Source organism: Pteropus vampyrus, unplaced genomic scaffold, assembly GCF_000151845.1.
Source record: "Pteropus vampyrus isolate Shadow unplaced genomic scaffold, Pvam_2.0 Scaffold148, whole genome shotgun sequence".
NCBI classification, from domain to species: Eukaryota; Metazoa; Chordata; class Mammalia; order Chiroptera; family Pteropodidae; genus Pteropus; species Pteropus vampyrus.
This window is the reverse complement of record NW_011888929.1, coordinates 447,487-469,730: the sequence shown is the minus strand read 5'-3', so window position 1 is coordinate 469,730 and position 22,244 is coordinate 447,487. Positions and strand designations below refer to the sequence as shown.

General features: G+C 29.0%; 1 pseudogene; it reads right to left on the bottom strand.

Annotated features, from left to right (window-relative positions):
• Window positions 1–16,579: 16,579 nt before the first annotated feature.
• LOC111745214 lies at window positions 16,580–16,698 on the bottom strand (annotated as a pseudogene).
• Window positions 16,699–22,244: the final 5,546 nt, after the last annotated feature.

Genomic DNA, 22,244 nt, shown 5'->3' with positions numbered 1-22,244 from the left:
AAATGAAGACTCTGACACCATCCCATATGCCACAGTCCTATTTTTATACCATGATATCAAAATCTGAGCTCAAAGCTATACCCTGATCTCGCCTCATTAATTTTTGCCAACCTCCTAAATAAGCCCTGCATACTTTTGTTTTGCCTCTCCTTTTCTCAGCTTATTACTTTATTAGAAAATATCTATCAAGCAACTACTACATATTAGGTAATCTCTTATACATTATTAAAAAAAATAGGCAAAAAATGCCACTAGTTAATTTTATATACAAATGAGAGAATGAGAAAAAATTATTGTGTGCTTGCGTGTGCACACACATGCACAGAGTTAGATAATAAAACAAACTCAGGAGAAAAAAAAACAAAAACAAGAGAAAAGTGATGTAAAGTTTGGGGAGAGTAAACTCCGAGCTTTTATTTCAGTAGTCAGAGAAAGATCAAACTAGTAAGAGATATCATAATAAGTTATACTTAGGTATAAACCCAGCAAAGTGTGTGCAAGATCCGTTGCTGAAAACTACAAAACAATGATGAAAGAAATCAAACACCTAAATAAATATACAGATATACTGTGTTCATGGACTGAAAAATACAAAATTGGTAATATTAATTCTCTTTAAATTCATATATAAATTCAATGTATTTCCATACAAAATCCCAGAGAACATTTTTTAGGAATCAGCAAGTTTATTCTAAAATCTACATGAAAGACAAGAAAAAATATTTTTTCATTCTGTATACTACTAAAAACTTAAAATGTCAGAGAAACTATATTTAAATATTTAAAATAATGTTTTACATTTATCAAAACTAAGAAAATCTAAATTATTATTTTTAAAAAATATAAATTAGCAAATTTGCCAACTAAATCTAGAAATTTTGCATTGAAAACAAGTCATAATAATTTTTTTAATGTAATCGATTTCCAGATAAAATCTCAGATAAATCATTATAATTATCAAAGAAAATATTCCTAGCATATAAAGTTTTACAACTACATACAAATATAGAAATTTAGCCAATTCTTTTTGCAAAGATATAACACTGAACAGAGGATCAATAACACACATAGGCTTACGACTCCTAAAATAGACAAAGTTCGTGAATATTGATACAAAAATATTAAAGACATTATCAGTCAGGGGTCCCTAGAGCAAAAGTAATAGAAAGATATGGTCAGTTCTAATGAAGAAACTCTGAATAAACAGAAGGAATGGTATCAGTACAAATAAATAAGCTAGTTAAAATTTCAACTTGTATAAATGAGATATTGACATAATCTAACACTCTTTCCAAATTTAAAAGAAAATATGCTAAAATGTGTATCTAATGTGGAAATTAAGGAATCTAATACTAAGTTTATATCTTTTAAAAGAGCTACATCATAGATAATGATAATTAAACTATTAGGCTATTAGGTCAAGAGTTATATTAAAAAATAATTTTGGAAAATCTTTCCAGTCTAATAATGCAGGAAAAAAAAACCAAAATATTACTACAGGAAAATTAATACAAAATTTCTGTAAGTTTGAAGAACACATATATTAAAAGATTGTTTAATATATTAATAGTCAAATTGAAGAACAATGTTATTTTTTATTTGATATCTGAATCTTCCACAACACCAATTAGGAGGGAGTTTGCTTGCCTTTTACATCACTGGAAGTGATTAGTTATTATTTCAGAAGTTTTGCTCTCAGAGAAAATTTTATTTTGAAAGAATTAGCCTTAAAGAAAAGGAATACATAATGCATGGTTTTGGAATCGGGTCACCTTAGGATAAATATAAACATTTTATATGCCTCACAATATTCTGAAAGCTGCCACTCTAAGTAATGTGTGTTTATGTGTGGGTATGTGTGTTTGAGTGCACAGGTGTGTACATGTACAAGGGAGATGGGGAAATGGACCAATGTGTGTATACATATGTGTATACTGTATGTGTGTGTTGGAAAATTTACTGTCTAAAAATATGTATTTTCACTGTCTGAAAATGCTCTGAGGCAATAGGCACTAAGCTATTGAACTAGTAATGTGTTTTCATTTTGCAACCATGCATCAACCATTACCATAGAAAACAACAGGATGATGAGTTCTGCTGTGAGGACTGCCATCAGACAGTATATGCAGGTAGATCATTGCTAGATAGCTGTATTAATCTGGCTTTGATAATGTTTTACAGTTTGTTGTGATACTACTGTGCTGATACTGAGGGGTTATTACATGGGCAGACTTTACAACCTTTGTTTGTTTCTCTATCAGTATTTTTCAATCTGTGTTCTTTTGAGCCCTAAAGTTTGTTTAGCTTAGGGGTGGTAAGGATCTCAGTTTTGTGGTGAGGCTCTTAAGTTCTATCTGCTCAGTTTTTATCCGAATAATATTTGAGGAGGAAAATTGCCTTAAGAAAGGAAAAAAACTACGCTAAGAAAAATAGAACTGGAGATATACACAATACTCAAGATATTTCTCAAGGGAGTGTGATATTGATGTAAAGATTAGCAATTAGACCAATAGGTAGAATAGAGTCCAGTCACAAATTTACCCGTTCATGTAATTTATAGTAACATGACCCTGGCGTAAAATACAAAAATAGTCATTCTATAAATTGTAGGGGGTCAATTTAATGTTCATATGAGGAAAAAAGTTGAATCTGGATTTCTACCCTATATTATATACAAAAGTAAATTTCTGATAGGTTGTAGATATAAATGCAACAGCATAAGTCTTCTAGAAGAAAACATAGATTATCTTCCCATCTTTAATAGGCACAAATTCCTTAGAAAAAAGACTCAAAACCATGAAAATAAAATACTTAATTATATTAAAATTAATAACATCTGGTTTTAAAAATATCATGAGATTCAGAAAGTAGTCACAGAGCTAGAGGCAATACTTTTAATACACACATATGATACAAAAAATGTATTTAGAATATAAACTAAATTTCAAAAACTAAAATGAAAGGGCAAACAATCGAACAGAAAAAAAAATGGACAAGATACCTGGATGTGTACTTTCTCAAAAAGAATATCAAAGTGGACGATAAATATATGTTAAGATTCTCAGTCATTTAAATTATTAGGGAAATATGAAAAAAATGAAGACACCACCACCATCAAAAACAAAATGCGATACTTTAGCATATAACACAGAATAGAGATATGAATAAAATACAGAAATAGATATAGATAGCTAGATGAAATATAGATCAATTGATAGTTAAAAAATAAAAGTGTATATTGAAATATGAAGCAAAAACTATTACAGTGTCAGTGGGATATAATTGCTACAATCCCTTGGAAAAACTATCCAACCTGGCTAAATACAATACAGTTTCTATCCAACCTGGCTAAATACAAAATCTGCGACCTAATATTATTTGTCATAGGTCCAAACTAGAAACTACCAAATATCCATGAACATTTGAAAAGATAAGTGAATTATAATATATCATGTAATGGAATGTTATGCTGAGATAAGACATAGAAGAATACATGCTACATGATCACATTCATATAAAGTGCAAAAACAGGAAATAAATAATATATGCTGTGTGAAGTCAATATAAACTAGAAATAAGCAAGAGGGTGCTTCTATGGTATTAATGTCTATTTTTTGATATGCTTACAGATTACATAGATATAAAGTTTGTGAAAATTCAGTGGACTGTATAATTATATGTGCATATTTTGAATATTTTGCATTTTTTAAAAGTACTGAATTTAATTCCCTAGTTTGTATTAGATTTTTCAAAGAAGCAAATGTGGAGCTGGAGGTCACATGGCACTCTTTAACTGAAGTAGAAAGATTGATGATTATATCTGTTTTTTCTTTATTATTAAATAATTTTACATGTTTGGTGAATAATAAAGGTTCTAGTGACACATACAGATAGATTTATTCATAAGTGATAAAAAGCATACCTCAAAGAATTTCAAAAATAATTGTGATTACCTTGAAGTCCCGAATAGCTGGACATTATTTGAGGATTGGATCCCTTCTAAACTCTTCCATTTTATTCTCATAATTTTCAGCTTTTCATGCAAAAAAAAAAAAGTAGTCCAAATTAATCTTTATTACAGATTTTTTTGTAAGTAAAATTTTCTACATCTTCATTTCTCAGTTCAGCTCCTAATAATTCTCTATATAGCAGTTATTAGGTCACATACAGTCTGTTCTTTATTGCCTTACTGACTCTAACTTCAATATCTTTTGTTTATTTTGGATTTACAGACCTTAGGAGATAGTTTAACATTTGTAAGAATGCCTTCTATGGCTGCGTCATTTTTTTCTAAGCCTATTTATATGCAAAGAATTCAAATTAGTTTAATGAATTTTACCTATAACTGCAAAAAGTATTTTTTTAAAGTCTTCTGTTAAATGTGTGTGTACCATTTTATTTTAATTTTACAACCAATGATTTTAGTAATACTTTAGCAAAGTTAAAATTGTTTTAAATTTTATAAAATATCATGAATCCCAAAGGAAAAGATTATCAGGAAGAAAATGGTATTTGAGTGGCAGCCGTGTATTGCAATGTGGCCTCTAACTAAGTAGTCAACAAAAAATAAACTTTCTACCAATATCCTGACAAATTATATATAATATTAATCATAATATGAGTATAATTAAATATTAATATTAACAATATAATTCAATTCTATTATTAAGTGGGCAGGTTGAAGTAATCACACAGAAAGCTTTCATCAATATGACCAATAAGAATTAATTTCTTTTATTTGTTTTCTTGAGGTATAATTAAAATGCAAATATTTAAAAATCTTTCTTCCTAACTTGATTAAGCAGAAACTGAACTATGAGATAAAGGCAATTCTTTAGACAAAAATATAAAACAAAGAAAATGATTCAAAACACGTTTATTTGAGAGTTTTTTTTATTGTTTTTACTTAATATGTGTATATTTAATCTGCAAAAGAGAGTGAAGAATCTAATCCATATTTTCATGTTGTACTAGGCTTTTGCAGAGACAAAAATGTTAAATTGGTATTGAGAGACTTTAAGAACAATGCACATTCTTGGAGAGAATGTACCCCCCAAATTTAGTCATGCCTTATTTATCACTGAATTTCTAGCAAAAACACTTTGTTAAAAACATGTTTTTACACTTAAAAATAGTGGTTTCTTATCTTCACTTTTGTGGAAATAATTCATGAAAATAATTACTCAAATAAATAAGACTATGTCAAAGTGCTCATAAAATAATAAATTAATTATGAATCACTTTGGATGGAATTCCGTGAGATAACTGTACTTAGTTCATGAGAGGAGTCATTAATATCCATATGTGTTCTCTGAGAATAAAAGTTACAGTGTAATTAATATTCATTTTCAAACAATAAAAGTAACATTTAAGGTGCAGGTAACTAATGCTGTAGAAACCTAATGGCAAAAGTAATTTATTGTGGCCTGCTTAATGTTAATAATGAATATGAAGTTACCTGTTTTCAAAACAGGGCTAGAATAAACTCAGGTATACAGTAACTTTTAAATACTTCCTCTCCTTTCTTCTAGTATTTCTTCTTTTAAGCAAAATAATTCTTTATATTTTCTTTACTTTTGATCTGTTTTTGTGGCTAGTATTTTCTTTAGAAGACAATTGCTATATACATAATTACTAGTCTCTCTAATCTTCATACTGCAATGGAATTATAGAGATAATGCCTCTGAATAAGACAAATATGCAGATGTAGAATGCCCATGGAAATGTAAGAGAACAATTACAGAAGGCTAGAGAATGTATAATATCGGAAACAATAAAATCTTTTTTAATTTGTCCTTCTCTGAGTCAGGCCTGAGAAACATCCATGGTATGATAGATACCACATCATTTTGAAAAATGTCCCTTTTCTGTGATCCAGCTGATGTCTGCCTCTTCTAAGTGACTCGGTGAATTTAAGGAGCCAGTATACATATCTCTGTTTTACAAACGTGAGAATGTGTATTAATCCATACCTGGCTGATCCAAAATTCTTAATCTTGACTGCATATTGACTGATATGTACTAGAGAATGCTCTGAATAACAGACAGCAGTGTAGGCAGCTATATCATTTCCACTATAAAAATATGAAAGGAATTTTTTTTTTATTTTAGTCACTCATTTGAAGCAAGTGGTTTCTAGAACAAATTCAAGCATCACGTGGGTGATTTAATATATAAACATTAGAGCCACTCCCAATCCTGATGTTAAATGAATGCATGATTTGTGATCCACAGATATTTTTTTTTTTTGAGTGGATATGAAGCTCTAGAAAATACTAATGAAGATAATTCAAGAATGATTGGCTGTGTTAGAGAGTTTGTTAAGTGCTGACGATGGACTAGGCAGGAAAATGGAAAACAAAAATAAAAAAAACTTAATTTCTGGTTTGTGTGTGTCAGATACTGAGCTAGATCTACTGTTATTTCATAAAACCACTAAGTAATTTCAAGAAGTCATTCTCATGACTCCCACTTTTTAAGAGAACTCGGTGAGGTAAATAAACTTCCCAAAGACATAGACTTTAATGCCAAAGAATTTAATGATCCATTTTCAAGCACAGACGGTCCCTGACTTATAATGGTTGACTTATGATTTTTTGACTTTATGATGGAACAAAAGCTATATGCATAATAAATGACATGAGATATTCAATACTTTATTATAAAATAGGATTTGTGTTAGATGATTTTGCCCAACTGTAGTCTAATATAAGTGTTCTGAGCACATTTAAGGTAAGCTAGGCTAAGTTAGCTATGACATTTAGTAGGTTATGTGTATTAAATGAAATTTTGACTTAAGATACTTTCAATTTATGATGAGTTTATCTAGAGGTAATCCCTTCATAAGTTGAGGAGCATCTTTTTCTCTAGAGTTAGCACTCACCTTTTTAGTGACATATGCTTTATGCAAAATCATAGTATAAATATGCTGTGCTTTCTTGAATTTGAATTTTATTTTATATGTCTACCAAATCAAACTCAATATCAAATCTATAATTCTCACTGATATTTAAAACTTTAAAAAGTGAGTCATTTTCCATTTACCTGTGAAACATATTGTTATGCCAGTAGACTCTATGGATCTATTCATTTTATGTCCATGGCAAAAAACTGGTAAAATAAATATTAATATACCATAAATAAAATTACATTATTATAACTCTATCAATAAGTGTATGCAAGCACTTGGTATATCTTCAGAAATAATTTGTTAACACCAAAACTAAAATTTGTATGCGTGTCATTATTGCTTCTATAAATTATCAACTCCACAGTTAATGGCAAGTTAGGAATCTAGAGCTAGAAAATAATTACCTCAGTGCCTAATTTACCAATATTTAATATATTAAATTATAATTATTGACATATGACATTGCATGTATATAATTATTAACATTTTCCAAAGTAACTTTTACATCAAAATGTATTTTATGCTCTCTGCTGTGAAATATACTGTTTTTCTTTTAAACTAAGAGTGGAAAGTAGAGAAAATAACAAGAAGTCATTATCTAAATCTCAAGGATATGAGCAATGTTTGTATTGCTTTTCATTACTTTATATTTACTTATTCATTATTCTAAGCATGATTAGAATAATTGTTATTATTTAGGTAGCCATCAAATTTCCCTAGGAAAAGCACTGATTAAAGTGAAGCCAGAATAAAAATTTCAGATACTCAAACCTTTATGAACTACCCTCATTATGTATCATAGTTAAGTATCAGTTCAAAGCCCTTTGGGGTGTATAATCATTATCATTTCTCTTTAATAACGCCATTTTATCTATACTGCCTACAAAGTAGAAACTATTTGATTTAATGTTTCATACAGAGGGCAAATTGGCATGTCCCATAAAGTGGAGTTTAAGCTAGTAGATGGATCAATTACAGTCTATCTCTTCCTCTCCTTTCTATTCATTCAACTTATAATGTTCTTGGAGGTTAGAGAGTTTCCTTTAAATCTAGAAACAAAAATGGCATTCCCACAATAATTATAAGAAGTCTTTCAGTGATTCCCATTTTAAGAATTGATATATAAAATATATTTTTTTCATTTAAACATAACAATGAATTATATTATTTCTATCTCAGATACTTCATTTAAAATAGTAATACAATAATCGTGAGCTTCTTCAATTTCAGTAGGCTTTTAAATAGAATTTTTAAAATATTGTCTTATTTTAATTTATATTGACCTGAGGTTTCTTATTGTAACCCTGTGGAGTCAAATATATTTCCAGTTGAGAAGTTTTCAGATTTTGAAAATGTAATACAGTTTTTATGATAATTCATAGTATCCTCAGCAGGGGCCTGGACAGTGATTCCTAATTAAGCATATTAAAATTTTCAATAAAATATTTATTACTAGTTAATTATAAAGACAGAATGAAAAATAGTCTTATATCATTTCAAAGTATGTTTTCCACCAAATCAGTTTAGACGAGTCAGATTTTGCAGCAAAGAATACTTTTAAAAGCTTTTCTACTTTTAAAAGCTTTTCTATTTTTAAAAGAAAATTTTAGAATTTTATATTGAGGATGAGGAATTTTACAATCCACATAAATCTTTAATATCTGGCCACAGGGTCTAAAACTTAGTTGCTTTTTAAATGCAAAATAGCACCAACCAAACGACCATTCAGCACCCTACCTACCTCCAACCCTGGTGCCTAGTATTTCCATTGTGTACTTTTTTACAATGAAAAGTGCTAATAGACTGCTAAAAGGAAAACAAATTCTGTTTTCCAAGAATTGCTCTTAAACCTATGTTTCATCTAAACTTTTAAAAATCTGAGTACATGCATCTGTCATATAAAAATTGAGTTTTGTCTTATTGCTATTATTGTTGAGTTTAGAGTATATTTTTTATATGTGCTGTATTATTCATCTTTTTTTTACCTTATGTGGCAAGTAATATGACTTATGAGTCTGAGCCCCACAAAAACTGTAACCGTTCAAAGTCAATTCAGTCAGGACATGGAAGAGTCAGATTTAGAAGTACTACAGTACTGAATAAATATCCTTTTGAGTCTTATGCTTTAGTCAAATAGTATTAGAGTATAAGAAGGCAAGGTAGCACAGATTTAAACAAAAATAAATGAATAAATGAATGAACGAATGAATGAATGAATAAATAAATAATAGGCCATAGAGTCATAATTATCTGAGTTTGGATTTAGATCTATTTTAAACTGAATCACCTTGGATAAATTATTCATGCTCTCTTATTCTATTTTAATTTACTTTTTGAACATTTTTTAATGATTTCTTTTTATTATGGTGATATCGGTTAACAAAGACCAGTTAAGTTTCAAGTGCACAATTCAACAGTAAGTCATGTATATTTTGCATCGTATGTTCTCTGCCCATAGTTAGATTTCTTTCTGTCACCACATATTTGACTCCTTTTACCCCATTTGCCTCCCCCCTCTCCCACTACCCTTTTGGACCATTTTAATCACAACTTATTTTAAAATCTCTTTCATATGCTTTTATTATTGGTCTTTCCTTCCCTTTTCAACTTTTTAATTTCTTTCAACTTTTGAATTAATTTTATATCTGTGAGTTTCTTGATGTGCTTTGTCATATTATCTGTGAGACAGTTTTAATAGAAGTTATTCTTTGATGAAGAAATCAATCCCTTCATAAGTCATCACATATGCCATCAGTAGTTAGAAAAGAAATGATAAACTCTTGTTTACCAGACAAAAATTGAAATCTTTATATCACACCATTAAAACTCCTTTTAAATAGGTTTTACAATATTGCTAAATTAGGCTACAAAACCTACACTGTCCTCATTTGGTGACCATCTCTGAGTCTTCTTCATCCTATCAAAATTCCAAGAGGTTCTTTCTTCTTTGCTGACCAAGGCAATTTTAGGAGGGCGTTCTAGGTCATATCTATATCTAAAAGAAAAGCCGCATGAAAACAACCAAAGTGCCCTTCGATAGATGATTGCATAAAGGAAAATGTGGTACATATATGCAATGGACTATTACTCAACCATAAAAAAAAGATGAAATACTGGCATTTGCGACAACATGGATGAATCTTGAAATAGTCATGCTAAGTAAAAGAAGTCATATGGAATATGGTGCAAACAATATGATTTCACTTATATGTGGAATATAAAACTGAAAGCAACAAATGAAAAGACAAACAAATAAAAATTCATAGACACAACATTTTAGTGGTTACCAAAGGGAAAAGGAGTCAAATATATGGTGACAGAAGCAGATTTAATTTTGGATGGTGAACACGCAATGCAATATATACAGAAAATATATTATTGAATTGTACATTTGAAACCTATATAATTTTATAAACCAATGTCACCCTGATAAATTTAAATAAATACATACATGCATACATACATACATAAAAGCTGCAGATATAATAATTTAAAAACTTGGAAGGGAAAATTTCCCAGTTACGGTTTGTTAGCTGGCTTATTCTTTTCTTATACAATTCATTTTTTAAGTAAATAATAAAATATATAGTAAACTTGGAGTCTTGTTTTATTTTCTATAACACTTTGATAGGAGTCAATCCTATATCATGACATGTGAAGGTTTTAGTATAAAGAAGTTATGTATTTTATATTTATTTTGATAGATCCTATGAGTTTCAGAAGTTGTAGAGATCGCTGTCTCTGTCTGTCTCTGGCTCTGTCTCTATCTGTCTGTCTCTCTCTCCCCCTTCTCTCAGGATTCTAGGCCATTTGGGAATATCTCTCAGGTTGGGCCTGTCAGATATTTCTTCACAAGTAAATGCAGATTATGCATCTTTGGCAATAGTGTCACAAAATGATGCTTCATTCTTGTTATTGCATCCTGTAATGCGGCATGGCATTATGACATTTTCGATTTGTTTTTATCCTTTTATTGATGGTGTTAATTTCAATGATTTGAATTGGCTAATATATCTTCATAGTTCAAATTCAAAAATATGTCATAAGGTTTTCCTTGAGATATTTGATATACATCTGGCACAGGAAGAAATCTATGCAGAAACTATCATCCTTTGCTTACTCAGCAGACTTTGCTTTCAATCCCCTATTTTCCTATCTCAAATACTGCCAGATTCTTTTATTAATCCAAGGAAAGATTTGTGATTGATCTAAACCACTTATGGTAGGCATGAACATGTAATTTGATTCTGGCCAATGAGAAGTAAGGAAAGTCTTCTTGGCAGGTAGTTTGGAAAGTTCTTGCTTTTCTGGTTAAAAAAAAAAAAAAATGAGTAGGAGCACAGTACTCTGATTTTCTCTCTGTTCTCTCCTGTTTTTTTCCTCTCTGGAATGCCTACATGGTGGTTGGAGGTGCAATGCACATCTTGAAAACTTGACCAAGGAAGCAAGTAAAGATTGCGGAGCAAAAAGAAAGAGCTTGAGACCTCTTTATCATTAAGCCATAATATTTACCCATAGCAGCTATAAATTTGTTTTTGCATGATACAAACTCTCTAAAACCATTCACAAATAATTATTTACATTTTTTAATTAGCTAATTTATTTAAATTAAATTTTTACAATATTGGACATATGCTTTTCAATATATGTTAGTTGTTTTATTGTTATTCTAGCCTATGAGTTATCATATACAGAATAAAAAGCTTAAAAGATTAACATGACAGAAACACCAGAAATAAAATAAAATAAAAGGCATTAAAATATAATATTTACCTTTAAGGAACCCACAATTTAATAAATATTGATTGTAACATTAAGACAAATAATAAATGGTTTTCTTTCTGTCATTCATACTTCAGTTTGAGGCTACCACTTCTGTTGGTGTTACCTGTTGGTGCATGGGTCTCTGAACTTATATTTTGCCTAAAACATTTCTCATAGAACTATGACATTCTGCTCAATTATACAACAAAATTAAACTCCTGTTCTTACAACCTAACACTTCCTGATTTTGCCTTAGAGTGGGCTATTGATTTCAATAAACATTTAATATTTGCTTTAATTTTTTAAGAATTTTATGTCTGAACTAAACACATCAGAGAAATTAACAGTATTCTCAAAGACTCCTCAGTGGGTTTTTTTCAGGCAACCCACTCCCTCATCTTGACTTCTAACAATATAGATTAGTTTTAACTATTTTTGCAGTAGATACAAATGAAATTACAGAGTTTTTATGTGTTTATATCTGCCTTTTCTCAACATTTGTGACATCAATATGTTTCATTTGGTCGCTAATTAATTTTTATTATTGTATACAAGCTATTTTGAAAATGTATGCAAAATTTATTCATTCTTAATGGATATTTGGGTAGTTTTCCACTTTTCAAGTATTGTAAATATAAACATCCTACATAGTACATCTCTTTTGGTGATATATATATCTATATGTTGTATATATGACTATTCAATATATACCTATATGGATCCACATATCCATATATATGGAATTACCAACTCAAAAATTTATATATGATAAAATTTCATAGATACTACCAAATACTTTCCTGTGTGATTACCCATTTACTCTCCCATGAACTGTATATGAGGATTTGAATGTTTCAACATTCTTTTTTAACATTTGATATATACAGACTTTTTTTTTTTTTGGCTATTATTGGATGTTGTTTTTCTATAACATTGTGGTTTTATTATAACTTTCCTTAATTATAAAATTTAAGGTTAAAAATGTGACTCCTGCAACTATAATGAAAGTATGTCAAATATTTATTTTTTTCATTAATGAGGGAAACAATAGAGTGTTTAAACCAGTTCCAAAGTTTATTTGAGCCACTGAGTAGCCTTGGAAATCTAATAAACAAATTTTAGGTTAAAAATTATTTTTTTAATATACAAAGCTGGTTAGTGTAATTTAAGGACATAATTATTATATGTAGACATCTTTTCCACCAAATATTTTTTTCATATCTTGAAAATTTTGAAAATCTGCAAAATAAGTCCAATCCTGCAGAATAGCAAATTACCCAATCAGCAGGAAATCAAAGGTACAAGACAAAAAATATCCTAAAAGAATAACTAGTAATCTCTTTTACTTATTTTCAAACATCAGGTATACTTCAGATATACTTCTGACAGTCTCCCACTGCCCTTTTGATGATAATCAAATTACATTAAGACCCATCTCATAACTTTTGTTCAGATTGTTATATATATATGGTTCCAACTAAAGGGTTAATTACATAGGCTTCTCTGATCATGCAATGTTGAACAAACCACTTCAGAGAATTAAATTTCACCTGAAAATTTTCATAAGGAGTCTAGATTGTACGTCTAAAAGTGTGTATTATTTGTCCTTGTATAGTAAGGATAGAAAACCAAGTTCAAAACTTTATCTGGTTTTATCCATAGTAGCTCTAAATTTGGATCAATTGTACTCTTTTTGAGGTCCTCACAATTTGCTAGGGTTTTAGAACTTTTCTTTGCACTTGTGAAACTGAGGTCCTGAAAATCAGGCACCAATAAAACAATAAAAACATTGCTGTAGTATTGCAAATAAATAACAAGAATAACATTTATCTCAGTTCATTCAGTTTTATATAATTAATTTTTCTCTGGATCTTGAGTCAGCAGTTTCTGTGCTTCTGAATTAAAAACAAAACAAAACAAAAACTAAAACCCAACAAAGACCACATTTCCAGTCAAAAGTTGAATGAGCAGCTTGCACGATGATAGGTAAGAACTAGAATTAGTGAGACAATCACGTTGTAAGATATAAAAATGTCAAATCACTATACCGTACACCTGAAAATAATGTAACTAATATAATATTGTATACCGATTCTAGTTAATTTTTTTAAAAGCTGATTTGTAGAGATATGTAAAAAAAAAAAAAAAAGGTATATGCGCAATCTCAGTTTGGTACCAAAGTGTCTGTTCTCTGAAGTATGAGTGTTTCACAGAAGCTGATGCAATTCTTTCCACAGAGCTCTAGGACAGTGAAGATGTAAAGACAGTTCATAAACTATAGCAGGGGATATATAGAGAACACAGAGGGAAGCAGAAATCTGTTTGATAAGAAGACTAAATGGCTGTGGTTAATCTATTTTAGTAACTGATATAAAAATAGAGGAGTGTAAGGTTATCTTGAATTATAATAAATATTTCATAAAGTTATTATTCATGTTTCCTCAAAGGTAAAACATGGTATATATGGGAAATATCCAGTGCCCATCATGAAGCACAAAATTTCTGAAGTATCTATATTAATAACATTTAGTCTTACAAGCTTAGTTTAAGAAAGGCAAGTTTTCTTTTGATTTCACTATTCTTCCCATGCAGCTCCTCTAACAGTGATGAGATAATAAATTCCCCAAGACATGTAAAAAATTCCCAGCATCTCTTTTCATACAGTGAAAGAACAAATCTTCGTGATTTCTAGGGTTTCTGGGAAATTTCAAAGATAGTTTTTGGTTCAAAGTTCTTCCCCCCACCCCTACATATGGTATCAGAGATTGTAAAGACAGAATCAAGAGAGTTATCAGAGGAGTAGGATCATGTGACTAAGAATCATGAGTGTGTGAGAAAATTCTTGATTACAATCAAAACGACAATTCCTTTAAAATCAAAAGAGGAAGACAACATAAATATGAGAAAACTTAGTTCTTTGATAAGCAAGGAAATTTCTTCTCTTTTTTTTTTTCTTTTTTAATAAGGGAATGGTAGTCAACACAAGCAGAGAAATTATTCTGTTATTCTTCTGGTGAAATAAAGAGTATCTCTTTCTGGATATATTACAATAAACTGTTAAATAAAGTATTATCTTTGACTTTCTCCCAATTAAAAGCTCTAAAACCAATAGATCTTTTAACATATAGTATGCTAAATTGTCATTTTGCATTAATACCTTGTTTGACAGAAAGTCATTGTGAGGTTTTTCTTCTTAATTTTTTTTTAAAATAAGCTCACTGAAAATGATGAACTTTGCCAAAATGATAACAAAATTAATAATATCGTTGTTACAGACTCAGGTATTATAAAACAAGGTGAAAGAGAATTCACGCCCTTCATTAATCTACAACTTTTTACTTTCCTTCAACTTTTATCTTTTATTATGTTTTCAAATTCAGGAAAAACTGACACTTTATAGCAAAATGGCTTTTCTTTTTTTTCTCAAAATGAAACAAAAAGCTCACTCTATTTTTCCATTAGTATCGCTCCTAGGTAGGCATAACTACCATATTTATTATAACTTTTAAGCAAAAAAAAAAAAAATTATTTCACAGAAAAAAAAACCAGAAAATTTAGAATTATTCTCCACATATGAATGTATTAGCAAATGAAAAAGATTCATGATTAAAATGTATGTAATTTTCAAAGATTACTCATGAATTATCTTGACTTATTATTAATTTAAAATTTCACCTTACCTAAATATCATAGAAATTATTTCTATATTAATATACTAAAAATAAAATTTCTACCATAAAAACATCTATAAAGTTATGATTCAATCTGGTTGAACACAAATTCATATTTTTCATAATTTTAAAGATTATACAGGAGTGACAATCATGATTTTCTGGAAACTAGTTATAGAAGTTTAGGAATTTAAAATTAACTCATCTATGAGTAAATTATTCTAAATATAACTAGAAAACAAAATGTACTCTTGTATTATAATCTATATTGATAGGTCAGAGAAAATACATCAGATAAAATCTTTTTAAAATTCCCTAAACCAACTTAATTATGTGAATTTGATTTAAAATATATGTACATTTCAGAGCTAGCAATTCAGTAACAAAGATTTTTCTTTCATGTCTAGTGAATTTAAATATTAAATGTTTAGTCTTATTTTCTGTTGATTTTAAGGAATGTTGAACTTGTATACCCACTGATTTATTTCTATAAACCTATAAGAGCCTTTTAACTTAAGATATATAAAAATTTAATTTATAAATACTCTACATAATTGAGTTAGACATTACACTGAGGTAAAATATTTTTCTGAGTTGTACACAAAGAAACAGAAATATAAAATTCTTATAGTTTCAATTCTAATACTTCAGTCACATGTCAAAGTACAAAATTCAATGTTCCAGATATCAAAGAACTGTTCTTCTAATTAGGTAAAAAAAAAAAGTTATCTTAATTAATTTCTGTTCATGGATAGAAAAAAAAAGACTAAAAAGTAGATTTTCTGTCACATATTACTTGGTAGGGTATATATATCCATTACTTATTTAACAGAAATCTCCAAATTATCAGACTAAATACCAAATTTTGGATATGCCAACATTGGGAAATGAATTATTGGCCATGAGTGAACAGCAAAACATAAAACAAAATCAGGAGTAGGGAGGGAAGAAGGAAAGAAGGAATTAGTAAAATGAAAATGTCGTTGCTTTTTAGATTTTCCTTAAAAGCCAAAAAATAAAAACATGTGCTTGGGCCTAAGTGGCCTATGGGGTGCTCTTCTTATGCAATAAAAATTACTTGATTTCATCAGATAAGTTCACAAGATAACTCAATGGGACATCTATAACTGCAAATATAAAATGATTAAGTTTCAAAAATTTAATTTAAATAATTTTATTTATTTATTTATTTATTTATTTATTTATTTTTTTTTATATTATTATTATTTTTTTATGCCTACAGCACCTGGTCTTCCTAGGTTGTCTTCCATCCAAGTACTAACCAGGCCCGACCCTACTTAGCTTCTGAGATCAGATAGGATTGAGCTTGTTCAGGGTAGCATGGCCATAGACTAAATAATTTATTAATAAGGGAAATGGTAAGATGTTAAAATCAGTTCAAAGTGTACTTAAAGACATGGATATTTATAGATAGTTTAATAAATGCAAATTCAAGTATGATTGCTATGTTTATATAACCGAGTTCATGTCCAGTAGGATGACAAACAATAATCTTTCAGATTATCTTTCCTGTTGGCAGAAATATTTGAATTTCTTTTTGTTAAAAATTTATTAGTTAACTTTTGATCGTATTGGTATAGATGTGTAAATTATCTTGGTGCCAGTTTGTTTTTGTTTTTGTTTTTTCTTTTGTCCCTTAATTGGTGCTATATTACTTTGCATAGCTACCATTTTCTCAAGATCTCATTTTGGTTTCTTATTACATGTATAGAATAACAACAGGATAAAAAACTGATTTAGAGAAAACTAAATAAGAAGCAAAGATAATATTTCTTATTACAGCAAATCCAACAAAGCAGTGTTAATACAAGCATTCAGGCTTATATTTAATATACCCTAGTCTTATTTTAATACGCTAACAGTAGATTGAATAGATTAAAACTCAGTCCTCTGAGTTTTACATAGTTAATTATATGGAAGGGAAAACTATAAATTTTATAAGCTATTATAATTTTAAATTTAATTCACATCAAAAACTGGGAAATAAAGTCCCAAGTTAGAGCTTCATATAATTCTATCTCTCAAATTTCCATTTTTATCTTATTGATGAGAATATATTTAATGCTCTTTTCTCATAGCAATACCTAGGAATAGATGTAGGAAGATAGTAAAAATATTTTTTAAATGTATTATTTTGAGGAGGTTAAAATTAATTAGACAAAGAGAAATTATGCAAGTGCTGTTTCAAATATCTACGTAGTGTTAAGTACTACTAACCATGCCAAAATATTACTTTCTACTGTTTCAGAAAAAAATTATGGATCCAGATAATTATGATAGTATAAAAAATTACTGGGTCAGTACATACTTGTGACAAAAATCAAAGAAAAATTATCTGGTTACAAGACATGGTAGTAGCTTTTATTTAGTCCATTGTACTGTCTAGCAGCAAGTCTTAGATAACTGATAGTAACGGAAGTAAATTCAAAACTTTATAGTTTACAATGCAATTTCATCTTAATTTCCTATTTATTTTTTTCTTTATTATCTTTCTAAAACCTTTCATTTAGCATTTAAACTTGAATTACCTTTTTACCCAAATGAGATGCTCTGAAGAGGACCAACTAGTCTGAGAAGAGTGATATCATCTGATTAGCTAATTTAACTTTGTTAAGTTTTAGTAAACGCCCTATAATTAAACGTCCCTATTATGTACCTCCATTAAATACCACCAAGTTATAATTTGGGTAATAAAAATACTTTAAATAAAAAACTAGAGGTTGGGCATATTTTTCTTATGTATTCACTTTGTGATACCACATAAAAATTAAAAGCATAATCAAATATATGCATGTGACAAAAAGAAACAAAGCTGCACACAAACTATATTTCTGTAATTAGATATACAAAGATACCTTAGAGAAGACTAGCCCCAAGATAAGTTTGTGTACACAAGTACTCACAGCAGTTTCCTTTACAGATTCTGTGAAATGCCATTGTACTTTTTTCAGTCAAAATATTTATTGGGTCAATATTATTACCATTTTGAGAACTAAGTTTTCTCACATTTATGTTGTCTTCCTCTTTTGATTTTAAAGGAATTGAGAATACCATGTAATGAAAAAAAGAATAAAATGAAACACTCTTTTCAAGGAATTTATATTCATTGCACGTGAGTGTGCATGTGTATGCATACATGTGCATACACACACGAATAACCATTAAAGTAGGAGATCGTGTGTCAGCATTTACAAAAATGAAAAACACATTTTATAATACAGGAGATGGAGGGTTGTCATAAAGAAAATATAATTTGACCTAGGTCTTGTTAGTTTAGTAGGGATTTTGTATGTAGAAATGCAGAGAGGATGATTGAACTAGTTTAAACAAAGAAAAAAAATTGGAAAGACGAGATCCTTAAGTAATGGTAAGAAAAGACAATACCTGTTTTTCAAGTGTTCAAAACCAACATAATCTTCTTTATATGTATTAAGAATAAATATAATACAGCAGTTAAGGATATAGAATTTGGAAATATTTCAGGTTAAAATACATCTTAACTAATTATTAACAGTTGACACATTTGAGCAAGTTTAACTTTTCTTTCCCCAGTGTTGTCTGTTGTAACATGGCACCAATGCTAACATTTATAACATAATTTGTTGTGAGAATTAAATATATGTAAAATATTTTAAATAGAGCCTGCTATATAGTAAATACTATATATGTGATCGTTGTTATTATTATATTATTACTATTATTATAAGAAAGAAGTTATATGTATAGATATCTATGTCAGATTTATAAATAGACATTATTATGGAAATATACATAAAATAATCATGAATTAAAGATAAAATACTGCATATAGAAAACTACAGATATAACACATTAAAAGCTAAAGCATAGACTTATACAGTAAAAAGGATTTTATTTCTACTAAGACAAAGTTTATTTCATTTCATAGTGGCTTTGTTCAAGTCGTTCAACATTTGTATTCCTATTAATGTTTGAATGTATATTGTGTGTGTGTAGCTTTATGGTTCTTAATTTGTTCCTCTAGCAGAGTTTTAGAGGAGCTGTGACTCAAGAAGTAACCAAAGTCCTTCTCATTCTACACATACGTGTAAAAACAAATATTATAAATATATAATTACTCAAAATTTTCAAGTTTTTAATGTTCAAAATGGTGCCAAAATTATTTTGGGCAAATTTATTTCATAATAGCTCCTGTGTGTTAAATGGATCACATAGAAACATACTCATTTTAGTAGGCATTTTATAAGTTAGAACTAATTATAGTAGACAAAGAATTAGAAACCTGGATGGACAAATTTAGGGGCACATTTTTTATTTTTAATATATAACTTTTAATAAGCATGTGGCAGATTAGTATATGGCTATCATTATAATTATATTTTAGTGCACAGTCCTCAAAGTCTCAGTTTAAAAAGATTATTGTCAAATTATTTAATTTGAATTATGAATCGAGTGCTTTGACAAAGCACTATGTTGGTTTGATCCATACTCCCTAAAATCTCATCTCTTTTCATGAATAGCCTATGAAAGTAAAATAATTATTCAAGGTTCTCTCCTTTTTCCTTTTTTTACTTTATACGTTTCATAGTGAAAAATTTCAATCATGAGGCAAAAGCCAGATATAGGAAAACAGATGCATAGAGAACTTGGTAATTTTAAGGAATTACATAAACATGTAAGTAAACAGGAAAGGAAATATAGGCAAAAAAAAAAAAAAAAAGTGACTCATTAAAATACTGATTTCTAATATTCTAAAAGATCACATATTCTCATAGCAAAAGGTCTCATAAACTCTTCAACAAAATTATAAACTCTCTATAATACAACCATTGCCTTACTTTCCAAGTAATTTTTTGGCAACTGCTTACCCACTCCTATACATGATTCAAACTGTGTACTCAAGTCATCTAAAACCACTTATTTCCTTGAACTTTTTCTTTTTTTCTTCCGTACAAACATTTGATCACATTATAACTTGAATATGTATTTTTTACATAAACACTTATCTGGGTTTACTCATATTCATCCTTCAGATACTACTTGATTTTATGATATTGTTTGTTGCAGGTAGGCTTCCCCGCTTGCATCCAGAATATGTGTGGTAACCCTCCTATACGTTCAATTAGTAGTTCTACTTTACTACTTATTAAATTTATGCCACTTTATCAAAATTTCTTATTTAATGCTGTGTCTTCCCTGGTTGATGTTTTTGTGAAGGAAAGGATTATTTCGTTCACTTTTTATCATCATACATAATTACAGTGCTTAGAACATGGGTAATTCTCAAGAATTATTTTTTTAATTTGTTGGTTAAAGTGAGAATTTTACTCTTAGCTTATCACTTTTGGTAGTATAAAAATGCAGGTGTGTGTATTTGTATATGTGACTAGGTAGATGAGAGAGGCTTTGATCAAGCCATTGTTTGCCAAAGAGTTTTGCTACTTAAGTTAGAGAGTGCTGCTGTGATCTTGCAAATTCTCATTTTCTCTCATGTGAGACCTATACTTTCAGGCACTGCCTCCAGAATTCCTCCAAACCCACAAAAGGACATGTAGAGAATCTGTACATGAAAGCTGGCCAAGCAATCTGCATATATCTAAAGGTTTGCTTTAATCAAATGAAATTTTTAAATATTCTAGTAATTATGAGATTTGGACTTTGGGAAAGGTAGAGTGGAGCATAGTTAATAAATATTTATTAGATCTATACAGAGTATCCAGAATATCCAGAACAGTATTAATTGTTATAGTGAAATCAAAGGAGTAAGAGTGGCTGCCTCCAAGTAATGTTCAATTAGTTGATAAAAAAATATATGTATAAAACACTTATAAATGTACTCTTATCACACTGGTATGAAATACAAAGATATAGAATTCAAGAAAAAATAAAAAGAGACTCCATATAAACTTTACCTTATTAAACTAGAAAAACACTTGTAGACTTAACCTCTTTTATTAGATCTTTATTATAACCAAATCTTTTATAAGTGGATTATCAGATAGCTAAATAAAATGAGATTACAAGATGATCTCAACTTGACAACTTTAAACTCTCTGAGGATAAAAAGAAAAGAATTATATTTATCCTTAGTTATTGAATATTTTTGGTTTATGGCGATAGAGAACTTAAATTTCATTGAACAACCATAAAAGGAAAGTAATTTTATCTCTTTGGTACTGTATTCCAAATTTTATTGTGAATGTCATTACTTGAACAGCACTAATATCTAGGAAAATAACATTAATTGTTTTTACCTTTTAAATATTTAATGGTTTTAATAACTTTATATTACAGCTTCATATAAATTACAGGCTGCTCTGTGTAGTTCAGTATTGCATAATTTAAATCACTATCCAAGTTAATGACATTTACAAAGGGAAAAATCAAAAGACATAATATAATTTTATTACCCGAGTTAGAAAAGACTTAAATAACATACATAGAAAAGCTGACAGTTTGATGGCTAATTGCTCAGCCTTTTTAGAACGAAACATACTCAAATATAAAGTAATCCTATTATTAAGGCAGTGGGAGTAAATAGATAGGCTAAAAGAAGAGAACAAGTCCTGTTCTTTGGATCCACAAATTTTCATATTACATTCCAAGGACAATTTTTGAATATGAAAAAATAAATATAAATTTACTAATAAATCTCTCTATATATAACATTTCAGATATCAGGATAGAAATGTTGCTTTTCTGATTGCTGTCTTCAAATGAGTTAAGAGATAATAAGGAATCAACTCTATCATCAGTCTCATCACAAAGTATAGAATACATATTTGAAAGACTGGGTATTTCATTTGAGGAGAGAAAAAATAAGCCACTTAAAAATTAATGATAGTGTAAAATATGTTGATGGAAGGAAATTTAACTTTGGGTGGTGAATGCATACTGGA